This window comes from Hyperolius riggenbachi, chromosome 3 (assembly GCF_040937935.1).
Source record: "Hyperolius riggenbachi isolate aHypRig1 chromosome 3, aHypRig1.pri, whole genome shotgun sequence".
Classification (NCBI taxonomy): Eukaryota; Metazoa; Chordata; class Amphibia; order Anura; family Hyperoliidae; genus Hyperolius; species Hyperolius riggenbachi.
In genome coordinates, this window is record NC_090648.1 from 1,691,938 (window position 1) to 1,705,990 (window position 14,053).

General features: G+C 53.9%; 1 protein-coding gene across 1 annotated transcript in view; it reads right to left on the reverse strand.

Annotated features, from left to right (window-relative positions):
- The window catches only part of ACAP1 (ArfGAP with coiled-coil, ankyrin repeat and PH domains 1), a 424,776-nt gene that overhangs the window by 27,588 nt on the left and 383,135 nt on the right, over positions 1-14,053 (reverse strand). The window lies entirely within an intron of this gene.

The following is a 14,053-nucleotide window of genomic DNA, read 5'->3' on the forward strand; positions in this document are numbered from 1 at the left end:
ACATGTACAAAACATAAATACACATACAAAACATAAATACATATACAAAACATAAATACATGTACAAAACAATGTACAAATCCACTAAAAGACTGACTGTATGGAGACCGCAATTGAAATCCCTGAGCAAATGTCAGCAATTTAGGTGCAATGCCTATAAAAGATGAGTGTACTGACCTGACGTTGGGTGACGGCGGCGTGTGCCGGCTGGAACGCACGCCTGCCAGACACCCAGTGCGTGGCCACGCACAATACGGCAGTCATCTGATCCTGCATGGACCAATAATAGGCACTCCAATAGGCACTCCCAGTATACTCAGAAGCAGCCACACGCGAGTGCGTAAAGCTGTCCCTCAGCCTCGCCTCAGCCCCGGATTCCTCCTGGGTAGGCTGGGCTGCATTTATTTCACTTTTTACTATTTATTACAGGTCAGTACGCTCATCTTTTATAGGCCTTGCACCTAATTTGCTGACATTTGCTCAGGGATTTCAGTTGCGGTCTCCATACAGTCAGTCTTCTAGTGGTTTTGTACATTGTTTTGTATTTGTATTTAGGTTTTGTATATGTATATGTATTGTATTTATGTTTTGTACATGTATTTATGTTTTGTATATATATTTGTTTTGTATATGTATATGTATTGTGTTTATGTTTTGTATATGTATTTATGTTTTGTATATGTATTTATGTTTTGTATATGATGTATTTATGCACGAAGCACTTTTTTCATTGATGTGACTTGTTTGGGATCTTACACGATTGGATTTTTTTCATTCTATTGCTGATTGGCCCCACTGTTGGCCAGTACAGCTGTAATATATATATGCACTTTTTGTGTTGTATTTTTGCACTTTATATCCTCTGTGTGGGGAGTTCTGATTACGTTCAGATTCAGCTGAGATTTTCATTGTTTTTAATCTTTCATGCTGGATCAGTCCTTAATAAATGACAGATTTTTCTCACCTACAGAGAGTTGTTGGCTTATTTACGATACATAGAGTTCCCTTTTGGGGCATCTTTTCTTGTTGGATAGGGGTGTGGTGGGGGCGTGGTCAGGGGTGTGGCAGGGGCGTGGCTTAAGTGTGCCTCTTTCTTACCTGAAGAAGTGGGGAGGTATGCAGAGATCCAGTGCAGTTTACTGTGCATGTGCCATTCTACTGCTCAACTTGAGCCTGTATATTGTATTTGCATTGCTTTGCTGTGAGCTAGCTTGTGATTCAGGCAGATTAGCTGAGGGATTGATTTACACAGTGCATTAGTGATAGTGCAGAGTCAGTGACAGTGTAGAGACAAGGATTGCAGTCAGTTAGTTTAGGGTTGTATTAGGGGAGGGATTTAGTTTGTGAAAGAGTCATTTTATATTCTGTACACAAAATGCCTAGAACTGCAGGTGTGATCACTAAGGCCATTCCCAATATCCCCCCCATTATCCCCACATGCCCCCCTCCCCCAGCTCTGCAGAACGTCCAGCACACGTCACTGAGAGGCACCTACGGGGGGCGGGGACTCTGCCTGATCATCAACTAACCTGGACTCTGAGGGGGGCGGGGACTCTGCCTGATCATCATCTAACCTGGACTCTGAGGGGGGCGGGGACTCTGCCTGATCATCAACTAACCTGGACTCTGAGGGGGGCAGGGACTCTGCCTGATCATCATCTAACCTGGACTCTGAGGGGGGCGGGGACTCTGCCTGATCATCAACTAACCTGGACTCTGAGGGGGGCGGGGGACTCTGCCTGATCATCATCTAACCTGGACTCTGAGGGGGGCGGGGACTCTGCCTGATCATCAACTAACCTGGACTCTGAGGGGGGCGGGGACTCTGCCTGATCATCAACTAACCTGGACTCTGAGGGGGGCGGGGGACTCTGCCTGATCATCATCTAACCTGGACTCTGAGGGGGGCGGGGACTCTGCCTGATCATCAACTAACCTGGACTCTGAGGGGGGCGGGGACTCCGCCTGATCATCAACTAACCTGGACTCTGAGGGGGGCGGGGACTCCGCCTGATCATCAACTAACCTGGACTCTGAGGGGGGCGGGGACTCTGCCTGATCATCATCTAACCTGGACTCTGAGGGGGGCGGGGACTCTGCCTGATCATCAACTAACCTGGACTCTGAGGGGGGCGGGGACTCTGCCTGATCATCAACTAACCTGGACTCTGAGGGGGGCGGGGACTCTGCCTGATCATCATCTAACCTGGACTCTGAGGAGGGCGGGGACTCTGCCTGATCATCAACTAACCTGGACTCTGAGGGGGGCAGGGACTCTGCCTGATCATCATCTAACCTGGACTCTGAGGGGGGCGGGGACTCTGCCTGATCATCAACTAACCTGGACTCTGAGGGGGGCGGGGGACTCTGCCTGATCATCAACTAACCTGGACTCTGAGGGGGGCGGGGACTCTGCCTGATCATCAACTAACCTGGACTCTGAGGGGGGCGGGGACTCTGCCTGATCATCATCTAACCTGGACTCTGAGGGGGGCGGGGACTCTGCCTGATCATCATCTAACCTGGACTCTGAGGGGGGCGGGGACTCTGCCTGATCATCATCTAACCTGGACTCTGAACTGTGCTGGAAGCAAATCCATTCCCAAGCATTTCCTCACCTCCAGCGTCTTACGCTCTGCTGCTCCTCTTGTCTAACTTTTATTTCCCTGTCAATGTTTAAAGACCTCTGTCACGAAAACCTTAAAATATAAAATACATGTAAATATATACAAATAAGAAGTACGAGTAAAATGAGCCAAAAATGACTTTTCTCCTATGTTGCTGTCACTCACAGTAAGTAGTAGGCATCTCACAGAACTGACAGGTTTTGGATTAGCCCATCTCCTCATGGGAGGTTCTCAGGGTTTTCTTTATTTGTAAAAGCACTTAGTGAATGGCAGTTGCTCCATCCAACTGCCAGAATAGTGTGCAGCGAGCAGGGAGGCTGGCCAGCTTCTTTGTATTAATCCTTTTCAAGGAATGTCTTTATAAATAATAAAGTCCATGCTGAGAATCCCCCATGAAGAGATGGACTAGCCCAAAACCTGTCAGTAATGTCAGATTACTACTACTTACTGTAAGTGACAGCAACACAGGAGAAAAGTAATTTATGGCTCATTTTATGCTAGAAGAAACCTACTTCTTATTTGAATGTGTTTTAAATGTTAAGATTTTTGCGACAGTTCCTCTTTAAGTCATGGCTTTCTTTCTGTTATAAGCTAGTGAAGCTGAATCTCGGCATGGTCAGAATCTGCAGCTCTGCACATCCCAAGGCTTGAAGGACAACTGAAGCGAGAGGGATATGAAGGCTGCCGTATTTACTTCCTATTACGCAATACCAGTTGCCTGGCTGTCCTGCTGATCCTCTGCCTCTCATACTCTCAGCCATAGCCCCTGAACAAGCATGCAGCAGATCAGGTGTCTCTGACATTATTGTCACATCTGACAAGATTAGCATGCTGTTTCTGGTGAGAGTCAGACACTACTGCAGCCAAATAGACCAGCTGGGCTGCCAGGCAACTGGTATTGTGTAACAGGAAATAAATATGGCAGCCTCCGTATACCTCTTACTTCAGTTGTCCTTTAAGGTGAATGGGAACCGCATTTAAAAAAATGAAGCAAATACTTACCTAAGGAGAGGGAAGTCTCTGGGTCGTATAGAGCCTTCCGTCTCCTCTCTCGGTGCCCTCTATCCTGTGCTGGCTCCTCCCCCCCCCCCCCGTCTCCTCTCTCGGTGCCCTCTATCCTGTGCTGGCTCCTCCCCCCCCCCGTCTCCTCTCTCGGTGCCCTCTATCCTGTGCTGGCTCCTCCCCCCCCCCGTCTCCTCTCTCGGTGCTCTCTATCCTGTGCTGGCTCCCCCCCCCCCCGTCTCCTCTCTCGGTGCTCTCTATCCTGTACTGGCTCCTCCCCCCCCCCGTCTCCTCTCTCGGTGCTCTCTATCCTGTGCTGGCTCCTCCCCCCCCGTCTCCTCTCTCGGTGCCCTCTATCCTGTGCTGGCTCCTCCCCCCCCCCGTCTCCTCTCTCGGTGCTCTCTATCCTGTGCTGGCTCCTCCCCCCCGTCTCCTCTCTCGGTGCTCTCTATCCTGTACTGGCTCCTCCCCCCCGTCTCCCCTCTCGTTGCCCTCTATCCTGTGCTGGCTCCTCCCCCCCCGTCTCCTCTCTCGGTGCTCTCTATCCTGTGCTGGCTCCTCCCCCCCGTCTCCTCTCTCGGTGCTCTCTATCCTGTACTGGCTCCTCCCCCCCGTCTCCCCTCTCGGTGCTCTCTATCCTGTACTGGCTCCTCCCCCCCCCGTCTCCTCTCTCGGTGCTCTCTATCCTGTGCTGGCTCCTCCCCCCCCGTCTCCTCTCTCGGTGCCCTCTATCCTGTGCTGGCTCCTCCCCCCCCCCGTCTCCTCTCTCGGTGCTCTCTATCCTGTGCTGGCTCCTCCCCCCGTCTCCTCTCTCGGTGCTCTCTATCCTGTACTGGCTCCTCCCCCCCGTCTCCCCTCTCGTTGCCCTCTATCCTGTGCTGGCTCCTCCCCCCCCGTCTCCTCTCTCGGTGCTCTCTATCCTGTACTGGCTCCTCCCCCCGTCTCCTCTCTCGGTGCCCTCTATCCTGTGCTGGCTCCCCTCCCCCCCGTCTCCTCTCTCGGTGCTCTCTATCCTGTGCTGGCTCCCCCCCCCCCCCCCGTCTCCTCTCTCGGTGCCCTCTATCCTGTGCTGGCTCCTCCCCCCCCCCCCCCCGTCTCCTCTCTCGGTGCTCTCTATCCTGTGCTGGCTCCTCCCCCCCGTCTCCTCTCTCGGTGCTCTCTATCCTGTGCTGGCTCCTCCCCCCCCCCCGTCTCCTCTCTCGGTGCCCTCTATCCTGTGCTGGCTCCTCCCCCCCGTCTCCTCTCTCGGTGCCCTCTATCCTGTGCTGGCTCCTCCCCCCCGTCTCCTCTCTCGGTGCCCTCTATCCTGTGCTGGCTCCTCCCCCCCGTCTCCCCTCTCGTTGCCCTCTATCCTGTGCTGGCTCCTCCCCCCCCCCCCGTCTCCTCTCTCGGTGCTCTCTATCCTGTACTGGCTCCTCCCCCCCGTCTCCTCTCTCGGTGCCCTCTATCCTGTGCTGGCTCCTCCCCCCCCCCCCCCCCCGTCTCCTCTCTCGGTGCTCTCTATCCTGTACTGGCTCCTCCCCCCGTCTCCTCTCTCGGTGCCCTCTATCCTGTGCTGGCTCCTCCCCCCCCCCCGTCTCCTCTCTCGGTGCCCTCTATCCTGTGCTGGCTCCTCCCCCCCCCCGTCTCCTCTCTCGGTGCTCTCTATCCTGTGCTGGCTCCCCCCCCCCCCCGTCTCCTCTCTCGGTGCTCTCTATCCTGTACTGGCTCCTCCCCCCCCCCGTCTCCTCTCTCGGTGCTCTCTATCCTGTGCTGGCTCCTCCCCCCCCCGTCTCCTCTCTCGGTGCCCTCTATCCTGTGCTGGCTCCTCCCCCCCCCGTCTCCTCTCTCGGTGCTCTCTATCCTGTGCTGGCTCCTCCCCCCCGTCTCCTCTCTCGGTGCTCTCTATCCTGTACTGGCTCCTCCCCCCCGTCTCCCCTCTCGTTGCCCTCTATCCTGTGCTGGCTCCTCCCCCCCCCGTCTCCTCTCTCGGTGCTCTCTATCCTGTGCTGGCTCCTCCCCCCCGTCTCCTCTCTCGGTGCTCTCTATCCTGTACTGGCTCCTCCCCCCCGTCTCCCCTCTCGGTGCTCTCTATCCTGTACTGGCTCCTCCCCCCCCCGTCTCCTCTCTCGGTGCTCTCTATCCTGTGCTGGCTCCTCCCCCCCCGTCTCCTCTCTCGGTGCCCTCTATCCTGTGCTGGCTCCTCCCCCCCCCCCGTCTCCTCTCTCGGTGCTCTCTATCCTGTGCTGGCTCCTCCCCCCGTCTCCTCTCTCGGTGCTCTCTATCCTGTACTGGCTCCTCCCCCCCGTCTCCCCTCTCGTTGCCCTCTATCCTGTGCTGGCTCCTCCCCCCCCGTCTCCTCTCTCGGTGCTCTCTATCCTGTACTGGCTCCTCCCCCCGTCTCCTCTCTCGGTGCCCTCTATCCTGTGCTGGCTCCCCTCCCCCCCGTCTCCTCTCTCGGTGCTCTCTATCCTGTGCTGGCTCCCCCCCCCCCCCCGTCTCCTCTCTCGGTGCCCTCTATCCTGTGCTGGCTCCTCCCCCCCCCCCCCCCGTCTCCTCTCTCGGTGCTCTCTATCCTGTGCTGGCTCCTCCCCCCCGTCTCCTCTCTCGGTGCTCTCTATCCTGTGCTGGCTCCTCCCCCCCCCCCGTCTCCTCTCTCGGTGCCCTCTATCCTGTGCTGGCTCCTCCCCCCCGTCTCCTCTCTCGGTGCCCTCTATCCTGTGCTGGCTCCTCCCCCCCGTCTCCTCTCTCGGTGCCCTCTATCCTGTGCTGGCTCCTCCCCCCCGTCTCCCCTCTCGTTGCCCTCTATCCTGTGCTGGCTCCTCCCCCCCCCCCCGTCTCCTCTCTCGGTGCTCTCTATCCTGTACTGGCTCCTCCCCCCCGTCTCCTCTCTCGGTGCCCTCTATCCTGTGCTGGCTCCTCCCCCCCCCCCCCCCCGTCTCCTCTCTCGGTGCTCTCTATCCTGTACTGGCTCCTCCCCCCGTCTCCTCTCTCGGTGCCCTCTATCCTGTGCTGGCTCCCCTCCCCCCCCGTCTCCTCTCTCGGTGCTCTCTATCCTGTGCTGGCTCCCCCCCCCCCGTCTCCTCTCTCGGTGCCCTCTATCCTGTGCTGGCTCCTCCCCCCCCCCGTCTCCTCTCTCGGTGCTCTCTATCCTGTGCTGGCTCCTCCCCCCCGTCTCCTCTCTCGGTGCTCTCTATCCTGTGCTGGCTCCTCCCCCCCCCGTCTCCTCTCTCGGTGCTCTCTATCCTGTGCTGGCTCCTCCCCCCCCCGTCTCCTCTCTCGGTGCCCTCTATCCTGTGCTGGCTCCTCCCCCCCCGTCTCCTCTCTCGGTGCCCTCTATCCTGTGCTGGCTCCTCCCCCCCCGTCTCCTCTCTCGGTGCTCTCTATCCTGTGCTGGCTCCTCCCCCCCCCGTCTCCTCTCTCGGTGCCCTCTATCCTGTGCTGGCTCCTCCCCCCCCCCCCCGTCTCCTCTCTCGGTGCTCTCTATCCTGTGCTGGCTCCTCCCCCCCGTCTCCTCTCTCGGTGCTCTCTATCCTGTGCTGGCTCCTCCCCCCCCGTCTCCTCTCTCGGTGCCCTCTATCCTGTGCTGGCTCCTCCCCCCCGTCTCCTCTCTCGGTGCTCTCTATCCTGTGCTGGCTCCTCCCCCCCCCCGTCTCCTCTCTCGGTGCTCTCTATCCTGTGCTGGCTCCTCCCCCCCGTCTCCTCTCTCGGTGCTCTCTATCCTGTACTGGCTCCTCCCCCCCGTCTCCCCTCTCGTTGCCCTCTATCCTGTGCTGGCTCCTCCCCCCCCCGTCTCCTCTCTCGGTGCTCTCTATCCTGTACTGGCTCCTCCCCCCCGTCTCCTCTCTCGGTGCCCTCTATCCTGTGCTGGCTCCCCTCCCCCCCCGTCTCCTCTCTCGGTGCTCTCTATCCTGTGCTGGCTCCCCCCCCCCCCCCGTCTCCTCTCTCGGTGCCCTCTATCCTGTACTGGCTCCTCCCCCCCCCCCCGTCTCCTCTCTCGGTGCTCTCTATCCTGTGCTGGCTCCTCCCCCCCGTCTCCCCTCTTGTTGCCCTCTATCCTGTACTGGCTCCTCCCCCCCGTCTCCTCTCTCGGTGCTCTCTATCCTGTACTGGCTCCTCCCCCCCGTCTCCCCTCTCATTGCCCTCTATCCTGTGCTGGCTCCTCCCCCCCGTCTCCCCTCTCGTTGCCCTCTATCCTGTACTGGCTCCCCCCCCCGTCTCCTCTCTCGGTGCCCTCTATCCTGTGCTGGCTCCTCCCCCACCGAAAGGGTATTTGGAAGTCTTTGAGAGCCGTGTGGCTCCATACTGCACAGGCGTGAGCGTGCAAGAGAGCGTGCTTGCGCAGGTGCAGTACAGGGCCGCCCTTCTTCAGGAGCACTCGGGCTCCCTGAAGACTTCTGAAGCCTCCATCGGCCGGGTAAAGCAGTATTTGACTAAATTAGTCATACTGCTACCGGGCGAGCCAGCACTGGAATGAGGGGACCAGGAGAGGAGGATAATGCTCTATACATGTCTCCCCTAGGGTAATGCTCTATACGTGTCTCCCCTAGGATAATGCTCTATACGTGTCTCCCCTAGGATAATGCTCTATACGTGTCTCCCCTAGGATAATGCTCTATACGTGTCTCCCCTAGGATAATGCTCTGTACGTGTCTCCCCTAGGATAATGCTCTGTACGTGTCTCCCCTAGGATAATGCTCTATACATGTCTCCCCTAGGGTAATGCTCTATACGTGTCCCTCCTAGGATAATGCTCTATACGTGTCTCCCCTAGGATAATGCTCTATACGTGTCTCCCCTAGGGTAATGCTCTATACGTGTCTCCCCTAGGGTAATGCTCTATACGTGTCTCCCCTAGGATAATGCTCTATACGTGTCTCCCCTAGGATAATGCTCTATACGTGTCTCCCCTAGGATAATGCTCTATACGTGTCTCCCCTAGGATAATGCTCTATACATGTCTCCCCTAGGATAATGCTCTATACGCGTCTCCCCTAGGATAATGCTCTATACGCGTCCCTCCTAGGATAATGCTCTATACGCGTCTCCCCTAGGGTAATGCTCTATACGTGTCTCCCCTAGGGTAATGCTTTATACGTGTCTCCCCTAGGATAATGCTCTATACGTGTCTCCCCTAGGATAATGCTCTATACGTGTCTCCCCTAGGATAATGCTCTATACGTGTCTCCCCTAGGGTAATGCTCTATACGTGTCTCCCCTAGGGTAATGCTCTATACGTGTCTCCCCTAGGGTAATGCTCTATACGTGTCTCCCCTAGGGTAATGCTCTATACGTGTCTCCCCTAGGGTAATGCTCTATACGTGTCTCCCCTAGGGTAATGCTCTATACGTGTCTCCCCTAGGGTAATGCTCTATACGTGTCTCCCCTAGGGTAATGCTCTATACGTGTCTCCCCTAGGGTAATGCTCTATACGTGTCTCCCCTAGGATAATGCTCTATACGTGTCTCCCCTAGGATCATGCTCTATACGTGTCTCCCCTAGGATAATGCTCTATACGTGTCTCCCCTAGGGTAATGCTCTATACGTGTCCCCCCTAGGGTAATGCTCTATACGTGTCTCCCCTAGGATAATGCTCTATACGTGTCTCCCCTAGGATAATGCTCTATACGTGTCTCCCCTAGGATAATGCTCTATACGTGTCTCCCAAAGGACAATGCTCTATACGTGTCTCCCAAAGGACAATGCTCTATACGTGTCTCCCCTAGGATAATGCTCTATACGTGTTTCCCCTAGGATAATGCTCTATACGTGTCTCTCCTAGGATAATGCTCTATACGTGTCTCCCCTAGGATACTGCTCTATACGTGTCTCCCCTAGGATAATGCTCTATACGTGTCTCCCCTAGGATAATGCTCTATACGTGTCTCCCCTAGGGTAAAGCTCTATACGTGTCTCCCCTAGGATAATGCTCTATACGTGTCTCCCCTAGGATAATGCTCTATACGTGTCTCCCCTAGGATAATGCTCTATACGTGTCTCCCCTAGGATAATGCTCTATACGTGTCTCCCCTAGGATAATTCTCTGTACGTGTCTCCCCTAGGATAATGCTCTGTACGTGTCTCCCCTAGGATAATGCTCTGTACGTGTCTCCCCTAGGATAATGCTCTGTACGTGTCTCCCCTAGGATAATGCTCTATACGTGTCTCCCCTAGGATAATGCTCTATACGTGGCTCCCCTAGGATAATGCTCTATACGTGTCTCCCCTAGGATAATGCTCTATACGTGTCTCCCCTAGGATAATGCTCTATACGTGTCTCCCCTAGGATAATGCTCTATACGTTTCTCCCCTAGGATAATGCTCTATACGTGTCTCCCCTAGGATAATGCTCTATACGTGTCTCCCCTAGGGTAATGCTCTATACGTGTCTCCCCTGGGATAATGCTCTATACGTGTCTCCCCTGGGATAATGCTCTATACGTGTCTCCCCTGGGATAATGCTCTATACGTGTCTCCCCTGGGATAATGCTCCATACGTGTCTCCCCTGGGATAATGCTCTATACGTGTCTCCCCCAGGATAATGCTCTATACGTGTCTCCCCCAGGATAATGCTCTATAAATGTCTCCCCTAGGATAATGCTCTATACGTGTCTCCCCTAGGATACTGCTCTATACGTGTCTCCCCTAGGATAATGCTCTATACGTGTCTCCCCTAGGATAATGCTCTATACGTGTCTCCCCTAGGGTAAAGCTCTATACGTGTCTCCCCTAGGATAATGCTCTATACGTGTCTCCCCTAGGATAATGCTCTATACGTGTCTCCCCTAGGATAATGCTCTATACGTGTCTCCCCTAGGATAATTCTCTATACGTGTCTCCTCTAGGATAATGCTCTGTACGTGTCTCCCCTAGGATAATGCTCTATACGTGTCTCCCCTAGGGTAATGCTCTATACGTGTCTCCCCTAGGATAATGCTCTATACGTGTCTCCCCTAGGATAATGCTCTATACGTGTCTCCCCTAGGATAATGCTCTATACGTGTCTCCCCTAGGGTAATGCTCTATACGTGTCTCCCCTAGGGTAATGCTCTATACGTGTCTCCCCTGGGATAATGCTCTATACGTGTCTCCCCTGGGATAATGCTCCATACGTGTCTCCCCTGGGATAATGCTCTATACGTGTCTCCCCTGGGATAATGCTCTGTACGCGTCTCCCCTGGGATAATACTCTGTACGTGTGCAGGGCCGGCCCGCTCATGAGGCGGGGTGAAACTTTTGCCTCAAGCGGCAAATTTATAGGGGCGGCACCCGCCCGTCCGTGGGTGCGGGGAGCCGGCCCGCCGAGCTGGAGGGGTAGCTGGCAGGACAGGGGTATTGGGCCAGCGGCGGGGAGGGGGGTCGGACCCCCCCCCCTCCCTCGCCTGGGTCCCCCATCCTCCGCTCCCCTCCAGCCTAAATAGAAGCAGCCGTATGTGTAAGATGCACGGGCGGGGAGACACTCGCCTCCTCCTCGCTCCAGCGTGCGCTCCACTGACATCACTTGCTGCAGGAAGTGACGTCAGTGGAGCGCACGCTGGGAAGAGGTGAGTGGTGGGGGGGAGGGGCGGCGGTGACAATTTTTTAAAAATTTGCCTCAGGCAGCAAAAAGTCTAGGGCCGGCCCTGTACGTGTCTCCCCTGGGATAATGCTCTATACGTGTCTCCCCTGGGATAATGCTCTATACGTGTCTCCCCTTGGATAATGCTCTATACGTGTCTCCCCTAGGGTAATGCTCTATACGCGTCTCCCCTAGGATAATGCTCTATACGCGTCTCCCCTAGGGTAATGCTCTATACGTGTCTCCCCTGGAATAATGCTCTATAAATGTCTCCCCTAGGATAATGCTCTATACGTGTCTCTCCTAGGATAATGCTCTATAAATGTCTCCCCTAGGATAATGCTCTATACGCGTCTCCCCTGGGACAATGCTCTATACGCGTCTCCCCTGGGATAATGCTCTATACGCGTCTCCCCTGGGATAATGCTCTATACGCGTCTCCCCTGGGATAATGCTCTATACGCGTCTCCCCTGGGATAATGCTCTATACGTGTCTCCCCTGGGATAATGCTCTATACGTGTCTCCCCTTGGATAATGCTCTATACGTGTCTCCCCTAGGGTAATGCTCTATACGGGTCTCCAATAGGATAATGCTCTATACGTGTCTCCCCTAGGGTAATGTTCTATACGTGTCTCCCCTAGGGTAATGCTCTATACGTGTCTCTCCTAGGATAATGCTCTATACGTGTCTCCCCTAGGATAATGCTCTATACGTGTCTCCCCTAGGATAATGCTCTATACGTGTCTCCCCTAGGATAATGCTCTATACGTGTCTCCCCTAGGATAATGCTCTATACGTGTCTCCCCTAGGATAATGCTCTATACGTGTCTCCCCTAGGATAATGCTCTATACGTGTCTCCCCTAGGATAATGCTCTATACGTGTCTCCCCTAGGATAATGCTCTATACGTGTCTCGCCTAGGATAATGCTCTATACGTGTCTCGCCTGGGATAATGCTCTATACGTGTCTCCCCTGGGATAACGCTCTATACGTGTCTCCCCTAGGATAATGCTCTATACGTGTCTCCCCTAGGGTAATGCTCTATACGTGTCTCCCCTAGGATAATGCTCTATACGTGTCTCCCCTAGGATAATGCTCTATACGTGTCTCCCCTAGGATAATGCGCTATACGTGTCTCCCCTAGGGTAATGCTCTGTACGTGTCTCCCCTGGGATAATGCTCTATACGTGTCTCCCCTAGGATAATGCTCTATACGTGTCTTCCCTAGGATAATGCTCTATACGTGTCTCCCCTAGGATAATGCTCTATACGTGTCTCCCCTAGGGTAATGCTCTATACGTGTCTCCCCTGGGATAATGCTCTATACGTGTCTCCCCTGGGATAATGCTCTACACGTGTCTCCCCTGGGATAATGCTCTACACGTGTCTCCCCTAGGATAATGCTCTATACGTGTCTCCCCTGGGATAATGCTCTATACGTGTCTCCCCTGGGATAATGCTCTATACGTGTCTCCCCTGGGATAATGCTCTATACGTGTCCCCCCTAGGATAATGCTCTATACGTGTCCCCCCTAGGATAATGCTCTATACGTGTCCCCCCTAGGATAATGCTCTATACGTGTCTCCCCTAGGATAATGCTCTATACGTGTCTCCCCTGGGATAATGCTCTATACGTGTCTCCCCTGGGATAATGCTCTATACGTGTCTCCCCTGGGATAATGCTCTATACGTGTCTCCCCTAGGATAATGCTCTATACGTGTCTCCCCTAGGATAATGCTCTATACGTGTCTCCCCTAGGATAATGCTCTATACGTGTCTCCCCTAGGATAATGCTCTATACGTGTCTCCCCTAGGATAATTCTCTATACGTGTCTCCTCTAGGATAATGCTCTGTACATTTTTCCTTTTGTTGCTATCACTTGCAGTAGGTGTTTATCATCTAACAGATCTGACATGCTTATGGCCTAGTCCTGTGATGGCTAACCTTGACACTCCAGCTGTGACAAAACTACAAATCCCATCATGCCTCTGCCTTCCCGAGTTATGCTTAGAGATGTCAGAGTATTGCAATGCCTCATGGGACTTTTAGTTTCACCACAGCTGGAGTGTCAAGGTTAGAAATCACTGGCCTAGTCCATCTTCTCATGGGCGATTTTCAGTATTACCTTCATACTTTAAAAATCACTCCTTGGAAAGGATCTATACGAGGATGTCAGATATGGGGAACACTACCGTGAGAGATCCCACAGACTGGAGAAAGATTTAAGGACTGTGACCTGAAGTTCGCATGGCTTTTTTGGTTTTGGAACTGCCTCTTTATCGACATTCTTGTCCCATCTGCACCTTCACCTCCTGAACGTTCTCAAGGACACAACACCTCAACTATGTGTCAAATGGGCTTGATTCACCAAAGGGTGCTAACACGGTTAGCACACCTAAAAGCTTTGCACGTGCAAACTAGGGTGCTAAGTAGTTTGCACGGCAAAGCTGTTACTGTTTGCGTGCTATTTTAGCGCGTGTAAAGTTTTATGCGCACTACTTTGTGTGCAAAACCAGCTGCTTCGCATGCAAAGTATGCTTATCCCACTACTTAGCACATGAAGCGGCTGATTTTGCACGCGAAATAGTGCACATAAAACTTTACGCGCAATAAACTTTATGTGCGCTAATCTTTACGCACGCATCAGCATACGAAGAGGCAGTTTGCACGTGATAAGCGGCTTTTCACTGGCGTGCTAACACTTAGCATGCTTTTGTGCATCAAGCCCCATGTGTCCATAGTATCCCCAAACACCCGGGCATTTAATAAAATACCCCTAGAGAATGACAGGTAGAAAACCTCGATATACGTCCCTGTCTCTGTATAGTGGTGCTACAAATCTGACAGTTCCTGAATGGGAAGGTTGGCCTAAGAACTTTA